The 27,196-nt window shown below is 41.0% G+C and overlaps 1 protein-coding gene across 1 annotated transcript in view; it reads right to left on the bottom strand.

Annotated features, from left to right (window-relative positions):
* LOC134529622 (lysosome membrane protein 2) overlaps positions 1-27,196 on the bottom strand; it is a 169,793-nt gene that overhangs the window by 96,467 nt on the left and 46,130 nt on the right. The gene's annotated exons all lie outside the window — the stretch shown is intronic.

Here is a 27,196-nt window from a genome sequence, read left to right as displayed (position 1 = left end):
CGCGTTTGCTTCCGCGCTGAATTATCGTGATTTGTGTGCTGCCATTAGACATGTACCAAAATAAACTTGACCAATCACGAAAAATACACGATGCTACAGTGTTTTAACTCTCGGCTAGTCTCAGAAATCTTTTCGTGAAAAATACATGCTCCTAGATATACTTATACAGTGAAGTTAGTAAAATAAAGTATTGAAACAAATTAAAAACTCAGCTACATTCTCTTTAAAAAAAAATATCATTTTACACACGGATAGTACAAGAACTTGATGTTTGAATATAAAATTACTTTTCGGTTCTGTCACAAAATGCAGAAAATGACTTTTATGTCGACTTGGTCTGCCATCGCAGAATGTAGTTGTTGGCTTCGATGTAGTTTTCAGTTGCAGACTCTTGCTCGAAGTAGGCCTTGGAATGCGCGGTGTGTTCGATAAGAACACGTCTCGTAGATATGGGTTCCACCTTGGGGCACGTATTTCTCGCGAAAAGATTTCGAGACCAGCAGAGAGTTTTAACACCGTTACATAGTCTGCGTTTCGTGATTGGTCTAGTTTTTTTTTTCAGGTACATGTGATGGTACAGCCAAATAGGGCAATGGCTTTTTTCTTGCAAACGACTGACAATTACAAGGAAGAAACCGTTTTGCGCGAGCAGTCTAATGGGCATTCACGTGTTTTTCTTCGCGAGGAATGCCTGCCCTAGATACACCTCAGCTTCACCCTGGGGGAAAGGAAGTGGGCATTCCCTCAGGTTGATGTCTCTCGGGCAACGAAGCAAGCGCCTTAAGTTCTAGGTCATTATGTTATATTTAATTTCCAATAATATCGCATACTTTTTGCATTATTACCTGGCCAAGTTGCTATTTTAATGTTTTCGTGCAGAATGAAATGGAATATAAAACTGGAACTTTTTAGGTTTGAAGTCAATTTTTCCTGCTACTGTGTAATATGTAGAGACCTGAAATTTTTGCTTTATTTTCTGGTACCAGGATGATCCCCACGCTATTGAACACAAATTATCATGTGTCTATTGTCCATTGGCTGCTGTCATATTTTACCTTCCCGCCGGATCACATGTCATTTGAATATTGTACTGTTGTTATTGGTCTCTTTTTCTTGGGGGCGGTTAAAAACTAACTATGGTTCAATGATGACTCAGTTCATGTGTGTAATGGTGTATACCAGCCTGTCTTCACATAACAACGCGAAATTTTCAGGTCTAGTGATATGGTTTAATTTTACCTACCCTTTAAAAGTGATCAGTATTTTTATGATTTTAAAAGGATAGATAATATAAAAAAGATTTTTTTCTGATTGAATTAAAACCATGTCACTCAGTAGCCACCAGCATTGCCTTTATAACCAAAATTTTCCCTTTTGGTTCCCCTTATCCATACTGCGGATAAATGTTTAAAATTCAACTTTGCAAGCTAATCATGCAATCACTGTATAACTAAAGGCGCACATACTGAACATTTGTAAGAAGAACTATGTTAGTTCACCTTCAATTTTATGTATCATTTGTTGTATATAGTCTAAATTTAGGAAGTGCCTCCCTTTTTAGGTCATGATTTTATATTTATATTAATCACTGATCAACTTTTAGACTTTTTCAATTGTATAACTTTCACGAAATGAAAAAAATATATACAGCGCATACTTTTTGCATAGTTAGCTGCCAAAGTTACATTTTTAACGTTTTTGGGTTGTACAAATAAGGAGAATTTAATTTATTACAGAACTGAAACTTTTTAGGTTTAACTGCAATGCCACTGGCTACTTCATGATATGGTTTGAATTTCTATCACAAAAACGCAATGCATGTTTCTTGGCTGTCAAAATCGTAACAAATTTGAGAATTTTCAAATTGGCAGGTAAAATCAATCCATATTTTCTTAAATAAATTGAAACCATTTCTTGAAGTAGCCAGTGGCATTGTAGTTAAACCTAAAAAGTTTCAGTTTTGCAATAAATTAAATTCTCCTTATTTGTACAACCCAAAAACGTTAAAAATGTAACTTTTGCAGCTAATTATGCAAAACGTATGCGCTGTATATATTTTTCCATTCCGTGAAAGCAGAACAATTGAAAAGGTCTACACGTTTATCTGTAATTACTGTAAATATAAAATCTTTACCTAAAATGGGAGGCACCCCCTTACACTGTAATAATATGCCTTTGAAACTGGGACGTTCTTTTATGGCCAACCTGTATATCTGAGATGTAAGAGCTTGCCGGCTAGTAGACTTAGGAAAAGCAGATAACTTCGCAACCAAGAGGCCTGCTGATTGCCGTGCGAAGCGCCGCTAGTGCCGCACTCTGCGCGTGTGGACGCGGACTTCAGCGCCTTGTCACGTAACGGGGGGCTCCTGACGCGAGCACGAGGCCGTGTCTGCTCGCCTGTCCGCCGTGACAAGGAGGGGCTTTGTCCCCTCCCTTCCCCTCTCTCGCTTTTCTTCCGGTTTGAAGTCAGTGGTGGAGCAATCACGTGCCGGCGCGAAAACTTTGGTCAAACTTCAACGGCCTTTGTCCCTCTAGAGCCCGCAGATTTCCCATTCCTGCCATGACGGCAAACAATCACACCGAGCCTGATGCATCCTTCAAAGACATTCTTGCATGAGGGCATCACTCTTTCGTGTTTGATAAACAAGCACATGAGTTACATCATCTTGTTCACTAACGCATTTGCAAATCATCCAATGTAAAAAGGATCAGGCGCCACTATTTTGGATGTTTCTTTTTTCCTGCTATATATCTTATCTGAGATTCTGGCACGACAGGCACGTCCAGTACAACAGCCCTATGCGTAAGGATAAACTGAAGCAAGAATAACACCACGTGGTTGCCGGATTGAGCAGAAAAGTATCCCAAAGGTTCGAAGAGCAGGAAGTTAAATGAGATGCTTTTCCTGCCTGGAAATGAGACATATCCAGAGGGACTGCCCGATGGTAGCGATGAATGACAGTTACAAATAGTACAAAATCATTACCAGATTGGGCCCACAAAAGACTCACAGTACCGAATAACAGGCGGTAGTCCGTGATGTTTCACCTGCCAATAACTGAGATGTGTAGCCTACAGTAAGATTTCCCGAAGCGTAAAAGCTTTTATAACTCATTACAGCCGGATGTATATTTGTAAATGTTACAGTCTGTAACCGCTGGAAGAAAATAACTAAGTATTTCATGAGCGACTCTAGCTGCTAATCATTACACCAGTTAGAAATATTAATTTCTATGAAGATTAAGTCGTATGCTGTGTCTTACCATACAACGTACTACAGAAGGTGTACATTAAGCTGTCCCTTAAAGTTTGAAAAACAAAAATGGTGTAGCCTAATCCCAGGTAATAAATATCATCTGAGGTAATTCTTATACAAAATCTCTTAATTGTCCACGCATTGATTTAGGCGTCTATAAATGACGTTTCGGATAAGTGTGGTAAACTTCTGTCAGTGTGAAAAATACTCATTTTTTTAGTTATGTTGCTAAGATCCTGAAGCCTTGTATATAATATTTATAAATGATCTTTATTTTAAAGTCAGCTTACGGGCCATCCCAGGTCACCCATTGTATCGTTTGTGACTTATTCCTGTGGGGTACCCCAAGGAAAAGGTTTTCAGACATCGTCCTCACATCTTGAAAGAACTGAAGATGCGAATTCGGGAGGTAATTGCCGCTATACCCCTCGAAATGTGCCGAAAAGTGATCGAAGAGTTCCGAAATCGCTCCCATCAATGCATCGTTGCTGATGGCAACCATCTTCCTGATATGCTCTTCAGAGCTTGACAAAAAAAATGTGGTTGTAAACTGATTCCAATGAAATAAACCTCATTTCTGTTTGTTGCTCCGTTTATTTTTAATAGCCCTTCGAAACCGATACCCACATTTCGTCACATTCTGTATATGTTATACGTAGAGCCAAGATTATTTCGAGGATTTGAGTGGCAAAGTATACTTGAAGCACACATACATCTGCTTCACGTAGATGATTGGCCAACAGTAATCTAGACACGCTCTTGATGACCCTGAGCCAGTTATTAACAAGGCGACGAAATGATTACCAAATCACGTGTTAGCCGCCAAACGAAGTGACCTTGTTATCAACTAATGAACACTTATTTTTTTTCTTTAAAATATTTTGTGTATCATATTAAGGATACTAAACAAATTGAAGAATGGTCCAGTTAGAGCTTTCGTTTTTCTTTCTTTACTGCCTTTTAAAATATCAACAAAAATAGCAATACCTGGAATAATGAGTAAATATAAAAAAAGGTACATTTATATCACTCCATTTTTTTAAACGTGCCTCCAATCGATGTGTTATGTATTATTGTGTTTGGTAAAAAAATATGTTGTCATTTTGTAGAGCCAAAAGATTAATGAAGCAATAAAAAATGTATGCACACACACACGAGCACACAAAGTTTCAATTTACCATTTTCCAATACGAAGCATTTTTTATGGGTGGAAATCAAAACAAATAGGAAACTACCAACGCCAATCTATGCTGTAAAGCTAACATTCTCTAAACATTTATAATCGTATTACAGCAGGAAAAACACAACACTTACTTTGTTCACAGAAGTATAATAAGGATCTAATAAACAGGAAAACGTGCCTTTTTCAAATAAAACATTATGATAATACAATTTAAGTGGCACGTAATGGAACATATTCTGAAAGAGCGATAGTTGGTGAATGTTAAAAAAACACACAATTCGTAAGCAGTCGTTTCAGTTACGGGAAACAAAAATGCGATTGTATGTGGTAAATGTGGGCGAAAGTAATTATAGGAAAGCTTTCACATAGCAGACATCGTAAAATATTAAACCCCTAGTCGCAATCGTTTTCTTCATCCTGAGGTATTTCTTAAAAAACACCTTAGCACCAACATTCTCTTCAAATCTTTACGCAATCCTTTAAACTTACATGCATGACAATGTGGCCTTGTTATTGGGTTTGAGTTCCTCAAACGGTGTTTAGTAAACTTAAGCCTAGTAGCAAAATTGTTATGAGTGTGCGCTATAAATTTTGCGAAAATATTACGTGTCAATATACTTTTTAAAACACTGTATAGGTATAGGTAGCTCTTTCTTAGGATACCAATTTGGTTGGTGGTATTAATTTTTGCATGGCCTTGTACTTTTCATGCAATTAACCATCATGCTGTAGCACAGCGAATTAATTTTCACTGGACTAATCTCACCGATTACAACCGATAGGGAAAGAAACTGTGCAAACATTTAATCCCGAGATTCTAAGTCTAACAAGCAGTCAATTATTTTTCTGCGAAACACAGCCATCTTTCATCATGCCTCAAGACCGTACAGGTCAGTTAAATGTGTCTTAGTTTAATTCTAAACAGCGAAACACAGGGTGTATCTAAAATACATGTCATAACTGTGGGTATGCCATTTAGAGGAGGTATAAACGTCAAATACTGGATCCCTGTTCTGCGACATGCCATAAAAACAGTGATGCAGCATGTTTCATCGTTAGGGGCATGCATATTTCGCGAAAAGATTCCGAGATTAGTTGAAAGTTAAAACACTGTAGCATCGTCTGTGTTTCGTGATTGGGTGAATTTCTTTCAGGCACATGTCGATTGTTACAACACCAATCACAGCAATTCAGTGGGGAAGCAAATGCGTCCTGAGTGGCTAGGTCAAATAAGGCAACGACTTCTCTCGCAGACAGCCGCCAATCACAAGGGAGAAAACACTGGTGCGGGTGTACCTTGTTGCAGTCTAATAGGCGTTAAGGTTTATTCGCGAAAAATGCCTGCCCCAACTCATCGTTCACGGTAAAGGCTCTACCGATAAACAGAAGCACTAGCGGACATATCTTAATCAACAATACTGCTTCCTCTACATTTCCTGAGCATGTTTTCAAAGTTCTGGAGTGTATTTAGGCACACTTTGTAATGCAAAGTCTATAAACGCTATCTGGGGCAAGACACTTCCCGATTCAACACGAAAGTGTGCCAGTTATGACGTCACGGATGTTTGTAGCGCAGGACCTTGGGGAGAGCGGGCAGCTTTGCTGGTCTTGCAGTTTCCAACGCCAACATCAACAACGAAACTGGCGTGTGGCAATTGTTGCTCTTCCGCCCGGCGTGCCTCTGTCCTTCTGGTTCAACCGCGCGCGCGCCAAGATTCGCAGTTCGATTAATCTACCTACTGGCGACTTGACTCGGGGCCTAAACGACGTGTTGCACGTCGCGTTACACTGTTATGCTTAGAAAGACTGAAAACAAGACTTTAAAAATTATTTTTATCGAATAGATATAAAGAGTGAATGTAACTCATAACACTTTATAGAAGTGAAACTTCTTGGCAATTTAAACCTTGACTCGTAAGTATATCGTAAGTGCTAAAACGGCAGAGAGATAGCAATATAGTTAATAAGATCATTTTTGACGTGACAACGTCTAATAAATCGATGAACGCCGGCTGCACGCACGAAAAAGTGTCCCGTTACGCACATTGTTCCGTTACGCTGTGTCCCGTTACGCTCATTCTACGCTTGCGCCGCATCTATCTCTCTTCCACTCGACTGTTTATAAAGTGAAGTGAAAATTTAATGTGGTTTTCATTGCTTATTACAACAACAATTTCGGCAATAAAGGTTAATTATTCTTGCATTTTAAAAATCTGATTACTAGTATAATGTCAAGTATGTATTCTTTTATTATTAAAATAAAAATGATTCAATTTTATTCATAAATTATGCAATCATTTCATCAATGTTTTGTTATGACGTTGTCACGTTAAACTATCGTCCGTAAACCGACTTTACAGACAACCAATTTTTTTTTTACATAAACATGAAATAACAAAAATATTACTCACTTCAAAATAAGCTCAAACCCCGTTGTGTTGTCCTCTGCCCAAAAAATCCCTTAGGTACTAGATGCGAGCAAGTCGGATGGCTTCAGGCGCAGGCGGGTCCCTACCGCCGCGACCCGCCTATCCCTGCAGCATGGCAGGGTTAACCTGAGCCGCACGCCACCACGTGGAGCCCGCGGCCCGTCTAGTTCTCTGCACCATCCACAACGTATTCTCCGTCCTTTTCGCGTCAGAAACATTTCACTGCAATGTTTCACGAAAACTTTGCATTAAAATTCGGCCTTGAAATTTTACTCCTATCGCGCCCAAAGAAGTTTCACTTCAAACCCCGTGAGAGATCTGATCTCTGATTTGGTCATCCATAGTGTAGACTTTCTGCTGCACCATGCGCTAGCAGTCCGTGGTTCAGTGTTCGCCATCTTGGAAGTTGTCTACACGTCGCACTAGTGACGATGAGATGAGAATGGAGCTTTGCCGGCAAGGATAGGTGGGGGGAAACGGGAGTAGATAGAGAAAGTCCACCAGCTCACAGCAAAGTCCAACGCAATTTCCTGCACTGACCTGCACTCTGTGCACACTGACCTGCAGTCGGAGCGCACTCACCAGCGCTCAGAGCGCACTGACCTGCACTCGGAGAAAACTGACCTGCACTCGGTTCGCACTGACCTACACGCGGTTCGCACTGACCTACACTCGGTTCGCACTGACCTGCACTCGGTTCGCACTGACCTGCACTCGGTGCGCACTGACCTGCTCTCGGAGCAAACTGACCTGCACTCGGTTCGCACTGACCTGCACTCGGTTCGCACTGACCTGCACTCGGAGTGCACTGACCTGCACTCTGTGAGCACTGACCTACACTCGGTTCGCACTGACCTGCACTCAAAGCGCACTGACCTACACTCGGTTCGCACTGGTCCAGCCACTCTACTCGACTCACACTGCGTGCAGGAGCATGCGCTAACTGCACTCAGCGAGTGCGTCCTGACTGCAACAATTCTAGAAAAAGTGCGGGTTTTCACTGCAATATGGCGGTTGATAAATCTGAACGAATAAATAATAAAATCATTACAAATAACCGTAGATCAGCTTGTTCACATTATGAAAAGAGCAAATAAAGTGTGCAATATAAATGAAGAACTCCTGAATTAAATCAAAACAGCATTGAAATAGATTATGTAGTTCATCACTGCATGAACGAAAATAAATATAGTGTTTAATTGAGTGAGAACTATAATAATTGTCGCATGCCATTTGCAGATTCTAAATGCTCTATTTTTTCTTACCATCTCGTTAACAATAAGATGACCAGAAATGGCGGGATTTCTATGAGTATTTTTTTTTTGCTTCCCCGCCCTTTATCACCTGTTAAAATGAGAATTTATTTTTACACATAAAACATGAATAGCAAACCTGTGTGCCCTAAAGTGTGCGTGCACTTTTTCTCGGGTCGTATTCTGGTTGCTGGTGCTACAGCTGACGCACTTGTTACAAGCAGTCACGTGACGCATGCTGCTGTCGTGGACGTCACTATAAAAAGAAGGGGAGGGGGGCAGACCAAGCTTGTGCCACGAGCGCCGCATTTTAGAGGAGGGGGAGAGTAATATATTTCATAACAGAGAAAAAAGTTTTGAGGGCAGATGAACAGAATTATTTGTGTTGAAAGAAACGCGCATGTTTATCGTCAAATTTTTAAAAACTTTTTTTCGTGTACTATCCAACTTGCGATGTATTCAAAATGAAATGACCATCTAATTGAAACAAATATGTTGGTAATTGAGTGATGGCGTTATGAGGTGTTGTCGGGAAGGGTTTTGGTTTGGTTGTTTTGGTTGAGGGGAGAAACCGGGTGGAAAGCAGTCTATCTGCGTCCTTGTCTGCTGCAGTCACCGCGTGCAGTCCGCTGGAGTGACGCAGCGACGGCTGACACACTTCCCGGCAGCCAGCAGCCAGCAGCTAACAGTAGTTGCCTCACCTCGCCTTCCGGCGCACGCCCGCTGGGAAGCCAGCCCCGGCACTGGCGCCAGTGTGTTGTCTTTGTCCTTCAACCCTCACACCCTCACACCCTCGCACCCTCACACCCTCGCACCCTCGCACCCTCACACCCTCGCACCCTCACACCCTCGCACCCTCACACCCTCGCACCCTCACACCCTCGCACCCTCACACCCTCGCACCCTCACACCCTCGCACCCTCGCACCCTCACACCCTCACACCCTGACACCCTCACACCCTCACACCCTCGCACCCTCACACCCTCACACCCTCACACCCTCACACCCTCACACCCTCGCACCCTCACACCCTCGCACCCTCGCACCCTCACACCCTCACACCCTCACACCCTCGCACCCTCACACCCTCACACCCTCACACCCTCGCACCCTCACACCCTCACACCCTCGCACCCTCACACCCTCACACCCTCACACCCTCACACCCTCACACCCTCACACCCTCACACTTCCCACATTTCAATACTGAGGACGCTGGTTCTCTTCGAACCAACTGTAGGTATTACAGTGTTCTTGCGGATATTTTGGTTGCATTTTCAAGTAGTACTTCAAGAAACGAAATTAATAATACTGAATCATGTTTAGCTCACATGTCTACTTATCATTTAAAATCGATTACATTAGTCAATATTAATTTTTATAACCCAATTTTAAGTAAATACATAAAAATCAATCCTCGCAATGTTTTCCACTGCCTGACGCCGGCCGTTCACACAATTTAATGTTATTCTCACAATTATTTGGAATTCAGGGACTTTTAAAGGCCGAAAGAATCATAAATTATTTTGAAAGGGTTTTAAACTATAAACTGAGATAGTCTGTCACATAGCTTGACTCAAATCTCACAGTTCTCGAAAGTGATACCAGTGTTACCCATTTCGTGTCACTTACAAAGCATTATGTAATCTTTCCACCAACACTAACAAACACATGAAGTTGTTTACAGGCACTGTTCACAGAAAAAACAGTGGCAAAAGGATATTGGTATTACTTTGGAGAACTGTAAAATTTGTTACAAGTTACAATAACACATACTATAGCATGGACTTTCAATCAGCGTTAGAACCCTGTAATATATACTTTTGTCAGGATGCGTTTGCGTTGAGGGTGGGAGAGGCGGTTATCAATCAGTTTTATACCAAAAATTATTTTCAATTGGGATGTGTTTGAGGTGATTGTGGTTGCAAAACATTTAAATATAATTTTATGATAATAACGGAGGTTGAGTTTTAAATCAATGGAAGAATTAAATACGGTTTAACGTCTAGTTGACATCGGGTCATTAGACACGATGAGATATAAATGAAACACTAATGGAATGAATGGTTGGGGGAAATGAGATGAGAGAAACCCCAGAAAAACCTCCGGTCTGAGGCATTGCCCACTTGCGAAAAATCCGACCTTGTCCCCTTGGGGAATCGACAACGGTTCACATAGGTCGGAGGCGTGTGATTAATCTGTCGACCACCGTCGTACCAGAAATCTTACATGAAGTTTTCTTATAACTGTTAAGTTACTCGAGAACTTTGAATACCAACGTAACTTCTCAGGCTACACGGAGAGCAAATAAACCAGGAAAAAAATTTCACCTAGAAAAGGGAAACCATGTTTAATTAAAATAACAAGTGAAGTCGTATGGAAGCCCGATAATTATGGCCATGCACTTTTCGCAAAAATATTTCCAGACCATCTGTGTGTAAAAACTCGGTAGAATTGTCTGTGTTTCGTGGTTGGCTGGGCTTATTTCAGGAACACGTCTTGTGTCAGTATACCAATTACAGTCACTCATTGCGGAAGCAAACGCGTCCTGAACGAGCCGGCAATGGCTTCTCTTGCAGACGGCCGCCAATCACAAGGGAACAATCGCTAGCGCAGGCATACCTAATTGGAGTCTAATGAGCAATTAGATTATTTCGCAACAAAAAAGGCCCCCTAAAGATAATTAATCTTATCGCACAGTTAATACGCACAATGACCTTGGTATTCTCAATAGAATAACCAAGTAACATTCGGCTATAACTTTACCATCTCACTACAAGTTATTTATAACTATCCAAATCATTACAGAATAAATTTACAACATTAGACAACATAACACTTACAAAGATGAATATTCTTCAATGCTTAACAATCTGCTGTTTTTTTTTCTGAAAACACGTTAAAAAAATAACTGAGAACTTAAACACCGAACACAGAAAAGTAGTGTAACATCTCTACTTTCATTACTGCACAGAAATCAAATTCAATGTTACGTGCGACTCTGGTAGTGTTATTTGTAAGATTGTAACTTCCAGGACCTTTTCCAGCCTTAGAAATAAACACCTGAAAATCAAGGCTATTTAAAGTCACTACGAAGAGAGGGCAACGCTGGCTGAGTGGTCTGATAATTGGCTCTCCCACCACGGCGAGTTCTTTCCGTGAGACAGTAGGTTTCCTGGTGGTGCTCCCGCGGCCTTCCCCCTCCCCCCTGCCACAGTTTCATACTTCATACTTCTTCTGTGATATCTATGTAATAGGAACTATTTTGCACTATTCATACGTTCTTTCAATGATTCGTGCTCTGGGGAATTATGATTTAATACTATTTATTGGACATACGCCATGCAATATTACACCATTGAGGTAACTGGTACCTCAAAATGTTTCACTTCAGGAGTTAAAATATATTTTAGTTTCAATTTAGTACTGCCTTTTCATAATTTCTGCTAATTTTTAAATATTCCTTTCTTTTTTTTTTTGTTTACATGTCCTACTTTGGTTATTTACCTTAACTGAGTTTATTGCTAGTTTTTTCCTAGACGTAAAAGGTTATTGCAAGCCCGGCCCAAAACAAATAAGAAATGTGCGCAGGAGGGAAATTGGCGCACGAACTGTTTGTTGGTGACCCTGTTTTTGCTGTTGCTCGAGGTGGCGGCGATAAGCTGGTTTTACGACCCGGACTGTTGAGGTTACTGCCGACTACTGCAGATAGTCTGCGCGACGCGGCGCAGCAAGGAGTAAGTTATATTGATCCAGTTTGGCAAGGGTAGCAAAGGCCCGGGAATTTTTATTAACTCTACTTAACCCTTCCGCACAATTATTAGAAAACTGTGTGCGGTAAAATGTGATTTCGATTCCTACATGGTATGGGAAATTTTACCAGAAAAAAATACGTTGCGTTAACTGTGCTGTTCTATTTGATTTTGTGGAAGTTCAAGTGGGAATGCTCGGCGAGAAGAGATTGGACACGACTCTGGTTGCTGGTTTTAGTGACTTGCAGTGCCTTTTGGAGTACTGTTTTAGATTTTGGCAACGAAGAGTTAACAGCAAAGTATTAGATGGAGTGATAACAATATTTAGCGATGAGTGACGATGCAAACTATTTTCGTCTTCATTAACTTTTCCCTCGGTACTAGGGCGCAATTTGACTCGGCCGATTAGAGAAAAATAATCACCAGCATTGAAAATGTTGCTGAGTGTAGCCAAATAAATTTAGTTTATAGTAAGCAATGAATGACAGTGATTTTTTTGGCTCGGCTTGCTATTTTCGTGAAATGATCGACAACAAATCAACAAAGGCTAGAATCACTTCCTTAGGTTAATAAATATGATGTAACTTTTTGTAATTATGATTTGGTTTTGTATATTATGGGCTTATAAGCTTCTACACGAATTATTGTTAAATAATCCACTTTATAATATAGGGACGAAATTTTGTAATTTAATTTATATATATTTTAGCTTTGCTTCAGCTGGACATTATTTTTTTTAGTTTTTTAAGTTAAGTGGAGTTGTAGATTTAAAAGTGAAATGGTAATGTTGAGACTTTTGGTTGGCATATAATCGAAGTGCTCTTGAAGTCATTTTTGAACAATATAAAAATAATTTTTTTATAAACTATAATTTTCTTAAAACAACCACTCAATTGGTATTACCTTTTCTTTTGATTTACGATTTACTGTCCCTTGTAAAAACATCGACTGTAGGGATTGGGTGCATGAGGCATCATTGCCTTGGGGTAAAACACTTATGTTTATTTTTACACTCCATACCTGGCCGATAACATGGTTTTCGGTGTTGGCAGGGCCCTGAGAAGGAAAGCCGACATCGCAATCTGTGTCACTCTGCTGAACTATTGAGTTGGTTAGGTTTTGTCACTGCTTGGATAGTTGGAATCACAGAATTCACAGAATTCTTGTGCTATCTTCTATTTAAGTTTTAATGTGATCGTCTGTGCTGTCGTTGTTGTGTTGTCCATTAATATCTGTTTTGGTATATTGTTGGGTTTATCTGTTTGACATAGCCGATTAAGACTTGTTTTTGTTGGTTAACGTTTTCATTTTTTTTTTTTTCTTAATTTGTGTTCTTGAATTTTTTCAATGGTAAACAGTGTAATACTGCAATGCCGTATGTCCATAATAATATTAAATTATAGACACCCATTATTCATCATTTATCACACTGACCTAAGAGTGACTGAAGGAAACGAATTTTTGCACCCACTACTCGTAAGTAGACACTTCCAAAGATCACTTTTTTATTTAAAGCCACCAATGCACATTTAAACAACGTTCTCGTAAGATCACCCTAGAGACAATATAGCAATCACAGCATTACAAGATTCATATGAACCAAACATTAGGTATTGAAAAAATTCGCGGTTTCTATTACCACAGTTCAATATACACTTGGGCTAAACTTCGCTGCTCGTGGGTTGCTTGGTTGAAAGATTTCAAACCTGGGTTTTATGCAATTCGATACTTGTTCTGATGAGGGTTTCTTAGTTGCTTGTAGTCGACCAGATGGGCCAATAATTAGAGACCAGAAAAAAATGGCAGATTTATTTCGTAATAGGTTAAGATTCAAACCATTTTATCGTTATGCTACTACTGCTACTGACACACAGTTTATCTGAAGGACTCGCAGCCAGTTGAAAGTCAATAGTCATAGAAGTAACGGATCCACGACAAACCAGTTCAAACATCTCATAAATTAAAATTCAATAAACAAGTGATTTTTGCCTCAGTTTACAGAGGACTGTGGAGTCTATCCTGGCGGTCGTCAAACCAGCGAATTTTCTGGTCTTTACCAGTAATAAAAGCAGATCCAAGCTAAAACTGTTTGAATTCTATCTAACCGAGAAATGAATCCGCGAATTTCCCCCGTCTCTGCCAATCGTATATGTTAGCCGGACAACAGGCAGCACCAATGGACAGAAGACACTGGCTTATTAATGTGTAAGTGTGTGGAATTTAGTCTTGTTCCAGAAAAAGACGCTAATTTACCAGATCTCTACCCAAATCTATACTGTTGCCAATGGGATATTTAAATGACGACACAAAAGTTCTTGTTATATATAAAAAGATCACTCTAATGTTTGTACTGTTTTAATTACCGCTACCTTGTAACCTTACAAGAGACCTGCATAATTTTTGATATTAGTTGGAGAGACGCTGGATTACATACTTTTATGCACTTAAAATGACTTCTAATATGAGCAAATATAGTTTACACACGCCCCTAAGAACAAAATGAACGATAAGAACATTACAAAATTTAAATGACCCAATCACATACAATCTGACCGCAAGGTAAATTGAGGCAGCAACCATTGAGCAGTGGACACAGACTTATTTGTGGAGTTGTTTGGCTTCTGGGTTGCAGCTGCCTCGAAGGCGAAGATACCACCGACGTTTCGGTCGACGTTGCAGTCACCATCATCAGGTAGCCTGCCTTTCATTACTCTCGCCTGAGAGGGGAGTGTTTCCCGATTGGATGCAGCTGTGGGCCAATCAGAGCCTTCCTTTCATCTGGTTGGCCTGTTGGTTTAGCCAGTCACAGCTGGGCTTCTGTGATTGGCTGGAAGTGCTGGCCAACTTGCAGTAACCTCAGTAGGTAACTGCTCCCTGATGATGGCGAATGCAACGTCAGCCAAAACGTCAGTGATATCTTCGCTCTCGACGCGGTTAAAACCCAGAAGCCAAGCAACTCCAAACAATGGCCGCGAAAGCCTGCGATCCTCATTAGACTGGTTTGTGTCCAAGGGTGTAGAGTTATCCTGGTACCCGAAAATAACCCAAATCTTGCAGGTCTCTACTTATTACTGAACTGCTCTGTCTTACTTTCTCTCCTCATTGTTCTCGTTGCAACATGATGACGACGAGCTATTGTTCTCTCTCGAAGACTCCGCCCACCAGCACTGGGGTGGTGGGGCAGGTCGAGGCGCTACTGGGCTTGGTCCACTTGGTCCACCGCGCGAGCAAGTTCCCACGGCAAGCCCCGACTGTGAGAGATCGCAGCCGCTGTATCCCTGTTTGCGTTTCGCCAGGAACAAGCGAGCACCAAGGGAGCCAGCCCCAGTGGTGAGACACGTGACTCGCTCGGGAGATTCCTGGTTCGCCTTCCTCGTGTCTGTTTTCTATGACTTTAGGAAAGTGCTAGGACTATTCCTTGGATCAGGCCAGGGCTGGCTCCTTCCTCAGAGTTCCTGATTGTGGTCGCTGAGTGTCTAAAACCGCAAAAAATTAACTTTTTAAGGAGTGGTTATTTTTTTGTTTTGAAATATCCATCATAATTACTTGCACGATAAGACATTAATTAGGCTGATCTTATCGATATATTTTTACGATGGTATCGTCTCGTGTTAAAGAACAGGCCGCAGCGGAACATCAAGTCAGACCTGCGTGCAACTAAGGACCTCATGCCAGTGACACACTATGCGATTGAACAGGACCGGTTGCCAGTTTCTAGTTGGTGATTTCTTCTAGATCGATTTTTTACGTGTTAGATTTTGATCAATTTACTTAGTATATTCTTGAGAGACCTGCATTATGCAATCTCAGAAAAGAGGTCGAAAGGATACTCAGCCAAAAAAACGCTGCGGGAACGTTTAGCCACAGAGACAGAAACGCATAGTATGAAACCAAACTGTCATTTTATGGTTTAAATGTGTGCGTAAATGTTAAGTGCACACGCCTTGGGTGGTTTCGTAGATATTCAGTCACAATATTTTGAGCTGCAGCGGTGAAAAAAAAATGCTAATTTTGGCCACACTGAAGTGCTTCAAAAAGTATTATGTTGTAGGATGATGAATATTTTATGTAAACAGTGTAATTTTGATGGTAAATATCGTTAACAGTAAATATTCTTTCAACATGTACATTTAATTCTTCCATAATCTCCCAGTATTTTTGACACACCAAGTGCATCACCAAACACTTTCATTGAATATAAAAACCACATTTTAACCAATTTTCATACAGTGACATTAGGTACTACAATGTCCAATGCAATCATAAAATGCGGTGTTTTATAAAATCTGAAGTTGAAAAGAACAGATTCTGTGTCTGGCAGCATATTTTGAGGTTTTTTTTTTAGTTATTGATTAAGATCTTGCCCACAAAATACCTGTACAACTTTTTCATGTAACCAAACGATATACAGTATATTAATGTTCATGATGATGATGATGATGATGATGATTCCTTTACACTTGTGTCGGAACACGGCAACCCCAGGTGACGCTGCGGTGCGCCTGGTGGATCCCGCAGCAGGGGGATTCTACATTTTGTAGACGAAGTGACAACGCAGCATCCAGCCATGGACCAGCCAAGGAAATGTTTCACTGACAATAATTCCACCACCCGGATGGACACTGAACTCAAGAACTTAGGCTCACTAGCAAGTAAATTTTATTTTAATTTTCAACATTTTGGTTTGGCAGTTTCATTCACTTTGAATTTTTTTTAGGATGAATTCAGACGATGCAAATATTCATCCATGCCTTACTGGGGACTCGAGCCCAGAATCCCTATAATCGAAACCCGGTGTGCATGCAGCTACGCAACGGATGTGAGTTTAAAATCATTTTTACCCTTAAGCCAACGTTTCGGACACGTAACACCTTACAAAACGCTACGTATCATGAAAGTAGGTCACCCGCGTAGTCTGAATATTCGGATTACGAACTACTTTCTGTAGTTTCCATGAAAAACGGATGTTTCAAACCACCTGCATCCTGATTTCACGCCACGCTTACATGGTTCCGTGTCACGTAACTTGTCTGGAATTCTAAAAGATCTCGTAAGTAGTACAAGTGGTGCTCTTTGACAAACTGTCACTTACAAATCATCGCGTGTTGTTTGCGAACACCGTCAAGCACACGGAGTTGTTCACGAACACTGTTTGCAGAACAACAGTGGAAGGATGACGCGCAGATCGATGGTACTACTTGTGAGATGTCGGACCAGTTGTCACGGGCGTAACGTTCTGTTCTGAAGTGGCGTGTGTGCTCTTCCCTCGCCTTGTCTCGTCCCTGTGGCCGCGCTAACCCGCAATACTCGGGCGCCTCAGAGTTAGTTGTGCATTTAACAGCCACGTCGAGATTACATTTTATTGCAGAATTTACTTCAATATCACGTTTGCGGATTGGCGAGCCACGACTCGTTTAGTACTCGTTGTCAAGGCTCTATCAATTTTACGTCGGCAGCCTGGAGTGGATCATGTTTATTAAATGTTTACGTACGTAATATTTAATCACGTTGAACTGTTTTGTCTACAGAACATGGCTTGTAAAGAAACCGTCTAATTGAAGGGAGAATGTGTTCCAAGGCTGGATAGATAATTGCAATGGCACGGTTACACGGGACTCTGAACTACTTCGGTTAAATATGTTGAACTTTTGAACATGTTTCGTTCGAGGCCATTTCTCATTCTATCTAAAGAGGTTGGAAAAGTAGTTCAGAAATACATCTCTTCTACATAAGTATCCGATTGGCTGTTGAGGGTTTGGATTATAAACAGTCCTTCGCGAAAAATGCAAGATGGAGTATGTTACCGGCACAAGTCCGTGTAATATTTTACCGACTGCGATAAAAATATTAAAAGGTAAATATTTTATTGTTTTAAAATAGGTTCTGACGCTAATTCTCCAACAGTGGTACGCTTGCTCAAATAAATAGGATCCACAACACGTTCAATTGATGACAGTAGTCCATCTTTTTTGGAGTTGAACATACTTTATACCAACTGACGTGTGACCCGGTACTTTTTCGGTTTGTAAATATCTTTACTTACACCAGTTCACCGTTGGGCGTTCCGTGTAACCACTCCCCTATCCGTGCAAACTCTGCAATAAAATATCTACCTGCAATGCGCCGCTCGCTGTGTTATTTGAGACGTTATCCTCACACAGCGCAGATGCATGAGGCAGGCTGTGTGCCTAAGGTCACGCATAGCGGCGACCGCTACTGTCGAGCTTGTGCCCTCGCGCGCTTTTTGGTGGGAGGGGGGGGGAGGGGGTCCTCCGATTAATCGAAGGCCACAGCGGCGTTCCTTGCGTCACACCTCAGTGTGGCCAACTTTGGGCGCGTCGCGTCCATTCCAGCCCGAGGAGCTGTGAATCATTGAGTAATGATTAGAGACCGGAAAAATTCGCGGTGTTCAATGACCTTCAGAATGGACTCCAATATCCTCTACACACTCGGGCAAATGTCAACTGTTCACTGGCTGCTGACTTGTGAGTTGTCTCGACTGGGTGGCCTGTGATTCGACACTTCTATGGGCGAGGGTTTCTAATTGGCCCTCAGTCCTCCAGATCAACAGAGAACCAATGGCAGAAGCAGCACTAAGGTATATTTATTTGAATTTTAGTATAACACGAAATGAATCCGCGAATTTTTCAGGTCTCTAGTAATGATTGACTCGAGCTAAATGGTGCAGCGGTGAGACGCTGGACTCTAATGTTACAGGACTTATTGCTTTGTGGAAAGAACTGTAAAAATAAACGCGTGTCGTCCAATGACCTCGCTTTACCTAGAAAACAAAAGCTAAAACAAAAAATTATTTACATATATATTTAAGAATTAGGTAGGTTACTAATGTCATTTAATTAAACGCAGGCGACTAGCAGAAATAATGTCATATTACATTCCTTAATTTTTTCCAAAGAAAAAAAGTTTTAGGGCAACAACACGTTTTGCGTTTTACATTGCAAAGATGTGTCTAAAATTTTTGTGCTCTATGGCGTACACCTGGCAACAGAGCACACTGAAACAAGGATAGGGCTAATGGCGGAATTCATGCATTGGAAGAGAGAGTGATTGATCTCTAAAATGCACAGAGCAAATCATGGACGAGACACGCCACAGTAGTGATCACGCCCACCTGCATTAAGGGCAGGGCCGGTGCAAGGTGAAAAATCCTCAATGCCCCCCCCCCCCTCCCCCCCCCCCCCGGCGGACACCCCAAAAAATTGGCTAAGATTTTGTCAACAATCAAATGTAAGCAGGCTTGTGTTTTTTTTTTACTTTTTTACTTATTACAAATCATAAACAGGTCACCGTGGACTTTAAATAATTACTTATGTCAATATAAACATTCCAAACAGTTACAAAAATCCATTTACATCTAGTTTCAATAATCGTTAAACATATTGTATCAGCTGTTATGTGTCGTGCTGCGCCGCCCCCAGCTACTTGGCGCCCTAGGCGGTTGCCTAGATCGCCTATATGGACGCGCCGGCCCTGATTAAGGGGGTGTTCAGGTCAAGGGTTACACGCGTAGCGGAAACCAACACAATTTATCTCTCGCTACGTGGTCCAGGCCTATGTGCGTGCTGTAAGTGGAAAACTTTAAAATAGCGGTATTCAAAACGGTTTTCTTTAAAACAAGTTTTGAAGTTATTATAACTTTTATCATATCCAATTCACAGTAACTACTGCCTTTAGAGAGGGACTTTTAATTCTAGAAAACAACACAAACCAACAGACTACAATGAAAAATGTATTTTTTTTACGGTTATGTGTTACCACTTGATCGCTTCTATAATAGCTGGAGAAATTTAAATTATCAGGTATATTTAGTCCATAATCCAAAGAGAATTGTTTTTAAAATTAAAAAAAAAAATTATTATTGTTCTGTAATTGTATCAAGCATCCTAGCAATAAAAACGTTTTGAGGCGTTTAGTTTTATTATTAATACTCTACTATGCGACACAGAAAGTTACCGAGTTCCTTCATTCCATTGACAATCGATATTTTCATTACATTCTATCGTCGCGCAATTTTGATCACGTTACTTATGTGTATATTCAGAGATAGCAGTGTAGTCGGTATTTGTATACGATTAAAAAAACTTTATGTTTCCAGTCTTTTCCATATACAGAATGTCCCAGTTTCAGTGGTATATTATAACAGTTTAATTTAGACTATTTCCAACAAATTATACATCAAATTGGAGGTAAACTAACCTAGTTCTCTTACAAATGTTCAATATGTGCACCTTTAGTTATACGGCACACATCCCACCCAAAGTCCAATTCTTTCCATACTTTGGATAAGAAGTCTGGGGTAATGGAAGCAATAGCCTCTTCAACTCAGCTCTGGCAAATCATTAGGTAGCTGCGGAAACACACGATCTTTTACTAAGCCCAAAAGAAAAAAAATCGCATGGCTTTATGTAGGTGAACATGGCAGCCAGGCGAAAAACAGCTCTGTCGTCTCGACCATTACGACCAAACCAACGGCCAGGGACTTCGACGTTCAGCCACTCTCGTACAAAGAGATCCCAATGGGGAGAGGGTCAATACTGTTGGCAAATCAAAATTTACCTGTTCACCCTTTACTAATCGACATTTTGCGTAATTGGTAGGGACCGGAAAAATTCGCGGGTTCAATGACCTCTAGGATGAACTCCATAGTTCTACGTACACTCGGTCAAATGCCACCCACTCATTGGCTGCTGTCTTGTGAGACGTTCCAGCGTATCTACCTGTGACTCGAAAAAGCTTTGGTTGGGTGTTTCTCATTGGCCCAGGGTCACCCAGGTGAGTTGTGAGCCAATAGCAGAGGCAGCACTGAGGTATAACAATTTGTATTCTGGCCTATCGCGAAATTAATTCGCGAATTTTTCCGGTCTCTAGTAATTGGCGCTGCAAGCGAGAAAACCACAAAGCAGTACTCTTAAAATGTGACCTTGAACCAAAACTCAACGTCGATACTTAGAGACCTGCGAAATTCGCGGTTTCTATGGCCTTCAGGATAGACTGCACATATCCCTGTACACTCGGGCAAATAACGCAAGTTCATTGGCTGCCGACTTGTAGCTGGTTTGTCTGTGATTCGATCCTTATTTGGTTGAGGGTTTATAACTGGTTGAGATTCGTCCAGATGAACAGTAAGCCAATAGCAAAATTATCTAAGAAGTATATGTGTTTGAATTCTAGCCTATCACCGAATGAATCCGCGAATTTTGCAGGTCTCTATCGATAGCATTCAAATTTGTAACTGGGACATTCTCTTGAGGACGTGCTGGAGGTTGGTTGGTGGTGGCTGAGGCCTGCTGCAGCGTGGAGTGCGAGTGCGAGTGTGAGTGTGTAGGTGAGTGTGGTGACTGTGTGTGTGTGTGTGTCGGGGCGGGGCGGGCACGGGCAGACTAACGGGACCCCGTGCTGGAGGAGCGGTCAGCGACGGAGCGCTGGGAGCCGCGCCTCTGGGCCCGGGCTTACGAACTACCAACGGCCGCGAGAAAATCAAACACGTTCATGAGAAGGTACCGTAAAAATACAATCGCTGGGGCCACGAACGTTCATTAGACAATAAGTAGAGACCCGGAAATTTCGCGGATTCATTTAGTCGCAAGCTAGAATTTAAACCTTCACACTCTCGCACTGTGTTCATGATTGGCACGCAGTTATCTGGACACGCCCCTCTACGACCGTGAGCCAATGATGCCCAGCTAGGAGAGAAGTAAGCAAATCAGGTAGTGCCAAATAACAAGGATAAAAATGTTCTCGCCAAGATATCAACCAATGGGAAAGTAAACATGGGTCGAGCACACCTATAACTTTGATTTCTATCCTGAGGCCAGAGGAATCCGCGAAATTTCCGGGTCTCTGACAATAAGGCACACTTGCGTCAGCGGTATCTTCTTGTAATTGGTAGAGACCTGTAAAATTCGCGGATTCATTTCGCGATAGGATAGAGTCCAAATACTTTTGACATTATTTTGCTTCAGTGATTGGGCCACAGTTTATCTGAAGGACTCTGGGCCAATGAAAAATCTTTAACAAAAGAATTAGCGAATCACGATCATTTCTGTCAACATGTGTTACGAGTCGGTAAACAATCAGCAGATGTAATTTGCAAGAGTGCGTAGAGTATCATGGAGTCTATCCTTTAGGGATTTGAAATCGCGAATTTTACAGGTCTCTAGTAATTGGTCAAAGTTTGCAAGAAAAGCAATTGCCTTGTTTGATCGAGCCATTCACGATGCGATTGCTTACGCACTGAAAGGCTCTGATTCATTTACTTGACAGTAAACGTGTACATGAAAGAAACTCAACCAGCGATGCAACAGTTTTTTAACTGTCAGGTAGTCACGAAAAATGTTTCATGAAAGATACACGCCCCTTAAAACAGAGCATTAATTTCTCAATAGGTTAGAATTCAAACAATTGTACCCGTGTGCTGCTAATGCTATTGACACATAGTTTATCTGGAGGACCGTCAGCCAGTGAGAAGTCACTAGTCCACGACAATCCAGTTCAGACGACTCATAAACAGAGACAAGGAAAATTCGCGGGTTCGACGACCGCCAGGATAGACTCCACAGTCCTCTGCAAACTTAGACAATGTCACTTGTTTATTAGATCCTGATCTATGAGTAGAGACCTGCAAAATTCGCGGTTTCGATGGCCTTCAGGATAGACTGCACATACCCCTGTACACTGGGGCAAATAACGCAAGTTCATTAGCTGCCGACTTGTAAGTCGTCTCAGCTGGTTTGTCTGTGATTCGATCCTTCTATGGTTGAGGGTTTATAACTGGTTGAGATTCGTCCAGATGAACAGTAAGCCAATAGCAAAATTATCTAAGGGGTATATGTGTTTGAATTCTAGCCTATCACCGAATGTATCTGCGAAATTTGCAGGTCTCTATCTATGAGATGTCTGAACCGTATTGTCTTGGATTCGTTACCGGCAAATTGTGCAAATTGTGCACAAAGATTCAATAACCTAAAATTAGTCATAAGAAGAGACCTGAAAAATTCGCGGATTCATTTCGTGTTATGCTAAAATTCAAATAATTATACTTTAGTGCTGCTTCTGTCATAAGTTCACTGTTAATCTGGAGGACTGGGGGCTAATTAGAGACCCTCACTCATAGAAGTGTCGAATCACAGGCCACCCAGTCGAGACGACTCACAAGTCAGCAGCCTATGGACAGTTGGCATTTTCCCGAGTGTGTATAGGATATTGGAGTCCATCCTGAAGGTCATTGAACCCGCGAATTTTTCCTGTCTCTGGTCATAAGTGTATATAACAAAAGTTGTAAAAAGCCATAAGTTGGTAACTTTGGACGAGTGAAAGTAAAATAAATATCCATACCTGGACATTATCTATCAGTAGGGGCAGGCAATTTTTCGCGAATAAATCTGAACTCCTATTAGACTGCAACAAGGTATATCCGCACAAGCGGTTTCTTCCTTTTGATTGGCGGCCGTCTGCGAGAGATGTCGTTGCCTTATTTGACAGGGCCGCTCAGGACTTTTTGCTTTCGCACTGAATTGCTGTGATTGGTGTTGTAACAATCGACGTGGAACTTAAATGAACTCACCCAATCACGAAACACAGCCGATGCTACAGTGTTTTAACTTTCAGCTAGTCGCGGAATCTTTTCACGAAATATCCATGCCCCTATCTATCAGGCAACTAGTCGTTGAATCTAATCCAACAAGTATAAACATGGGTCCACGTTTGATATACCTGACTTCTTGTGACCGGCCACCTTCCTAATCCATCATCAAACCTTGATCACCATCTGTCTACCAACTGCTTGTCGAGTCAAAACTAGGGTAGAGCTACGTTTAATAAAGCTGAGTTCCTGTGACCACCTTTCTGCTCCATCATCAGAGCCTAGACTTTGGACAACATCTGAAGGCCAACTACTAATCGAAGCCAATTCAATGAGCTCAAGCACATAAGTTGTCGAGGAGTTGGGAAGTCGGGAGACTGTCCTGGTTTAAGCATCGGGAGACTGTCCTGGTGTAAGCATCAGGTCAAGGTAACCATATTATTGCAGTAATATCCGATTAACATCGTCCACCAAATTTCAAGTCAGTCAGACAAGTGGAAGCAAAATAAATATCCATTGTATGGCTGAGATTCCTACGCCAAATAGGAAAAAAAGCTGATTATCTATAAACAGCTGGAAATTTTTTTCATAAAACATAGATAAGAACCATTACGATTAAACCAGAACTTCAAATAAAGAAAACCGGATTGAAATATGTTCATCCATTTTGGAGCTACATTGCCACAGACAGACAGACAGACAGACAAAGGCTTCAAAGGTATAACACCCCTTCTTTTGCGTCGCGGGCTAATGAAAGCAAATAACATTTACATAAATCTCTAATGGAAAAACATGGATTGTTGGCAGCCCTTATTTGGGATAATATCTTGACAGTCGGATGATATGTAAATCGCTTGGATAGCTGCGTGGCGTTTACCGACGAAAGAGAAACTAACGGACGGATGTCGAGCTAAGGCGCTGGTTAGCACAGCCGAGAATACGCATCTGCTTCGTGCAAAGTACATACTCATCGCTCACGAGAGCCCAAACGCTTTTTTTTATTATTTATACACAAACCTTGATGTTTCCGTTACCTTGAGCAGTTGTGCAACGTCAAAAGCCACACCAAAGAAAAAAAATTATTTTCAAGAACCAAATTTTGGAACCCACAACAAAAATAAACTTTTGATATAGTATCGGTTATTTGGTGTCATTTTTACGGTACACTGTTCCTGCAAGGAATTTAAATGTTGTTAATTTAGGGTTTAAATCTACTATACAGAGATAATTGTGCTCTAAACATGTCACAAAATTGTTTCCGTCAACATTTTTCTGCTAATTTTTCTCATTGCAAGTAAGCCATATTCTTTTCTTTATTATGAAAAAAACTGGTTTTTTCTAACATAAATGTAATTATTTCCTGAGTACCTGTGCGCTTTTTATTCCTGGTATGAGCGAGACATTTTTATGTTGATACAATTTGTTACAGATGATGATTTTTAGTGTTAACCTTTTTTTATTTCATCACCTTCTAAACAAGTTAACAAGTTGGCGCTATTTCTCATCTTATTGGCCCTGATAAGCACATAAAGTTCGTTCTGCACCTAATTCAGCCAATGAGGAAACACACAGTACTGCACTAAAGACCGTCTGTGACTCTTATTCCAAACATAGGGTAAAAATATATATGGGATTTAAACTAGACTGGCACAAAACACTTCCACGATAATCACCTTCTCTAGTCATTACTAGGGCCATGCATATTTCGCGAAAAGATTTCGAGACTAGATTAAAGTTAAAACACTATAGCATCGTCTGTGTTTCGTGATTGGGCGAGTTTCTCCCAGGTACATATTGAATGTAAAAACACCAATCACAGTGATTCAGTGTGGAAGTAAAGGCGTCCTGAATGTCTCTGTCAAATAAGGCAACGACTTCTCTCGCCGACGGCCGCCAATCACAAGGAAGAAACCACAGGTGTGGATATACCTTGTTGTAGTCTAATAAGTGTTCAGATCTTTTCGCGAAAAATGCCTGCCCCTAGTCATTACAACTAAAATAAATGGACTAAAAATCGTTCGTGTATAGAGAGCAGAAAATTTCGCGGATACATTTCGCGGTTGGCTAGGAATCATACAGTTTTAGCTTTAATCCGCTTCTATTATTGGCCCACAGGTAATGTGAGACTCTGAGCCAACTATGAAACCCTCATTAAAAGAAGTATCGAATCGCAGGCAACCCAGGTTAGAAATATTTCAATCAAGCAACCAATGAGCTGCGATATTTTGCCAAAATGTGCAGAGGACTGTGGAGTCTATCCTAGAGTTCAAATAAACCGCGAATATTTACAGTCAATTCCATTTGTATTTCGTGTACAAATCAAAATATTTCAACTTAATTTATTTGTTTCCCATGCGGAAAGAACGGCTACACTGTCTTTTTTTTAATGTAACAGCCAACAGCTGGAACCCTGCCACATTAACACAGGCAGAGCACTGGAAGTAGTTGCTGTACCCAGTCAATACCACCAAATACAACTTATAAGTAGAGACCTGCAAAATTCGCGGTTTCGATGACCTTCAGGATAGACTGCACATACCCCTTTACACTCGGGCAAATAACGCAAGATCATTGGCTGCCGACTTGTAAGTCGTCTCAGCCGGTTTGTCTGTGATTCGATCCTCTTTTGGTTGAGGGTTTATAACTGGTTGAGATTCGTCCAGATGAACAGTAAGCCAATAGCAAAATTATCTAAGAGGTATATGTGTTTGAATTCTAGCCTATCACCGAATGAATCCGCGAATTTTGCAGGTCTCTACTTATAAGGTGCGGTATAATGTATGGAAATAAACTTTTAAGTAGGGTTTTTTTATTTTTTAGTTATTAAGTTTCATTCATGGTTTTCTATAGCGTGGTTTAATATTTAATGTTAACCTGATATTTAGAGATAGGAATAATTCGCGGGTTCATTTCGCGATAGGCTAGAATCCAAGTGTGTGTAACTTATTGCCGCTTCAGTGATTGGAACACAGTTTGCCTGAAGGACTGTGAGCCAATGAATGACCCTCAACGTAAGAAGTATCGAATCATAAGCATCCCAGTTAGCAGGTGTCACGAGTCAGTAGCCAATGAACTGGTGTAATATTCCCGCGTACATAGAGGATCGTGGAGTCCATCCTAGAGGTCATTCAAACCACGAATTTTTCCAGTCCCTACTGATATTTTACTTTTTGTAATATGTAATAAATAGAGACCCGGAAAATTCGCGGGTTCATTTCGTGTTATGCTAAAATTCAAATAATTATACCTTAGTGCTGCTTCTGTCATTGGTTCACTGTTAATCTGGAGGACTGAGGGCCAATTAGAGACCCTCACTTATAGAAATGTCGAATCACAGGCCACCCAGTCGAGACGACTCACAAGTCAGCAGCCAATGAACAGTTGGCATTTGCCCGAGTGTGTAGAGGATATTGGAGTCTATCCTGGAGGTCATTGAACCCACGAATTTTCCGGGTGTCTAGTAATAAACAAGGAAAAAAACTGAAAAAACTGTCTAGTGCTGAATTTTTGTTCGTGCATAAATAAATAAATTGATTGATGTAAAATCTGATACTTATAATTGTATATTTACGTGAGAAAAAACGTATGTCCCTACAAAATAGTGTTGCAATAATACTGGGTTCTGATTCTTAACTGACATTTATGCGTCGTATTGCCCCAGTACCTCAAATAGTTGATGTTATTTATAAACTGGTCCTTGAATAGCTTTCCGGTATCTAT

This window comes from Bacillus rossius, chromosome 2 (assembly GCF_032445375.1).
Source record: "Bacillus rossius redtenbacheri isolate Brsri chromosome 2, Brsri_v3, whole genome shotgun sequence".
Classification (NCBI taxonomy): Eukaryota; Metazoa; Arthropoda; class Insecta; order Phasmatodea; family Bacillidae; genus Bacillus; species Bacillus rossius.
This window is presented reverse-complemented; position numbering and strand designations above follow the sequence as displayed.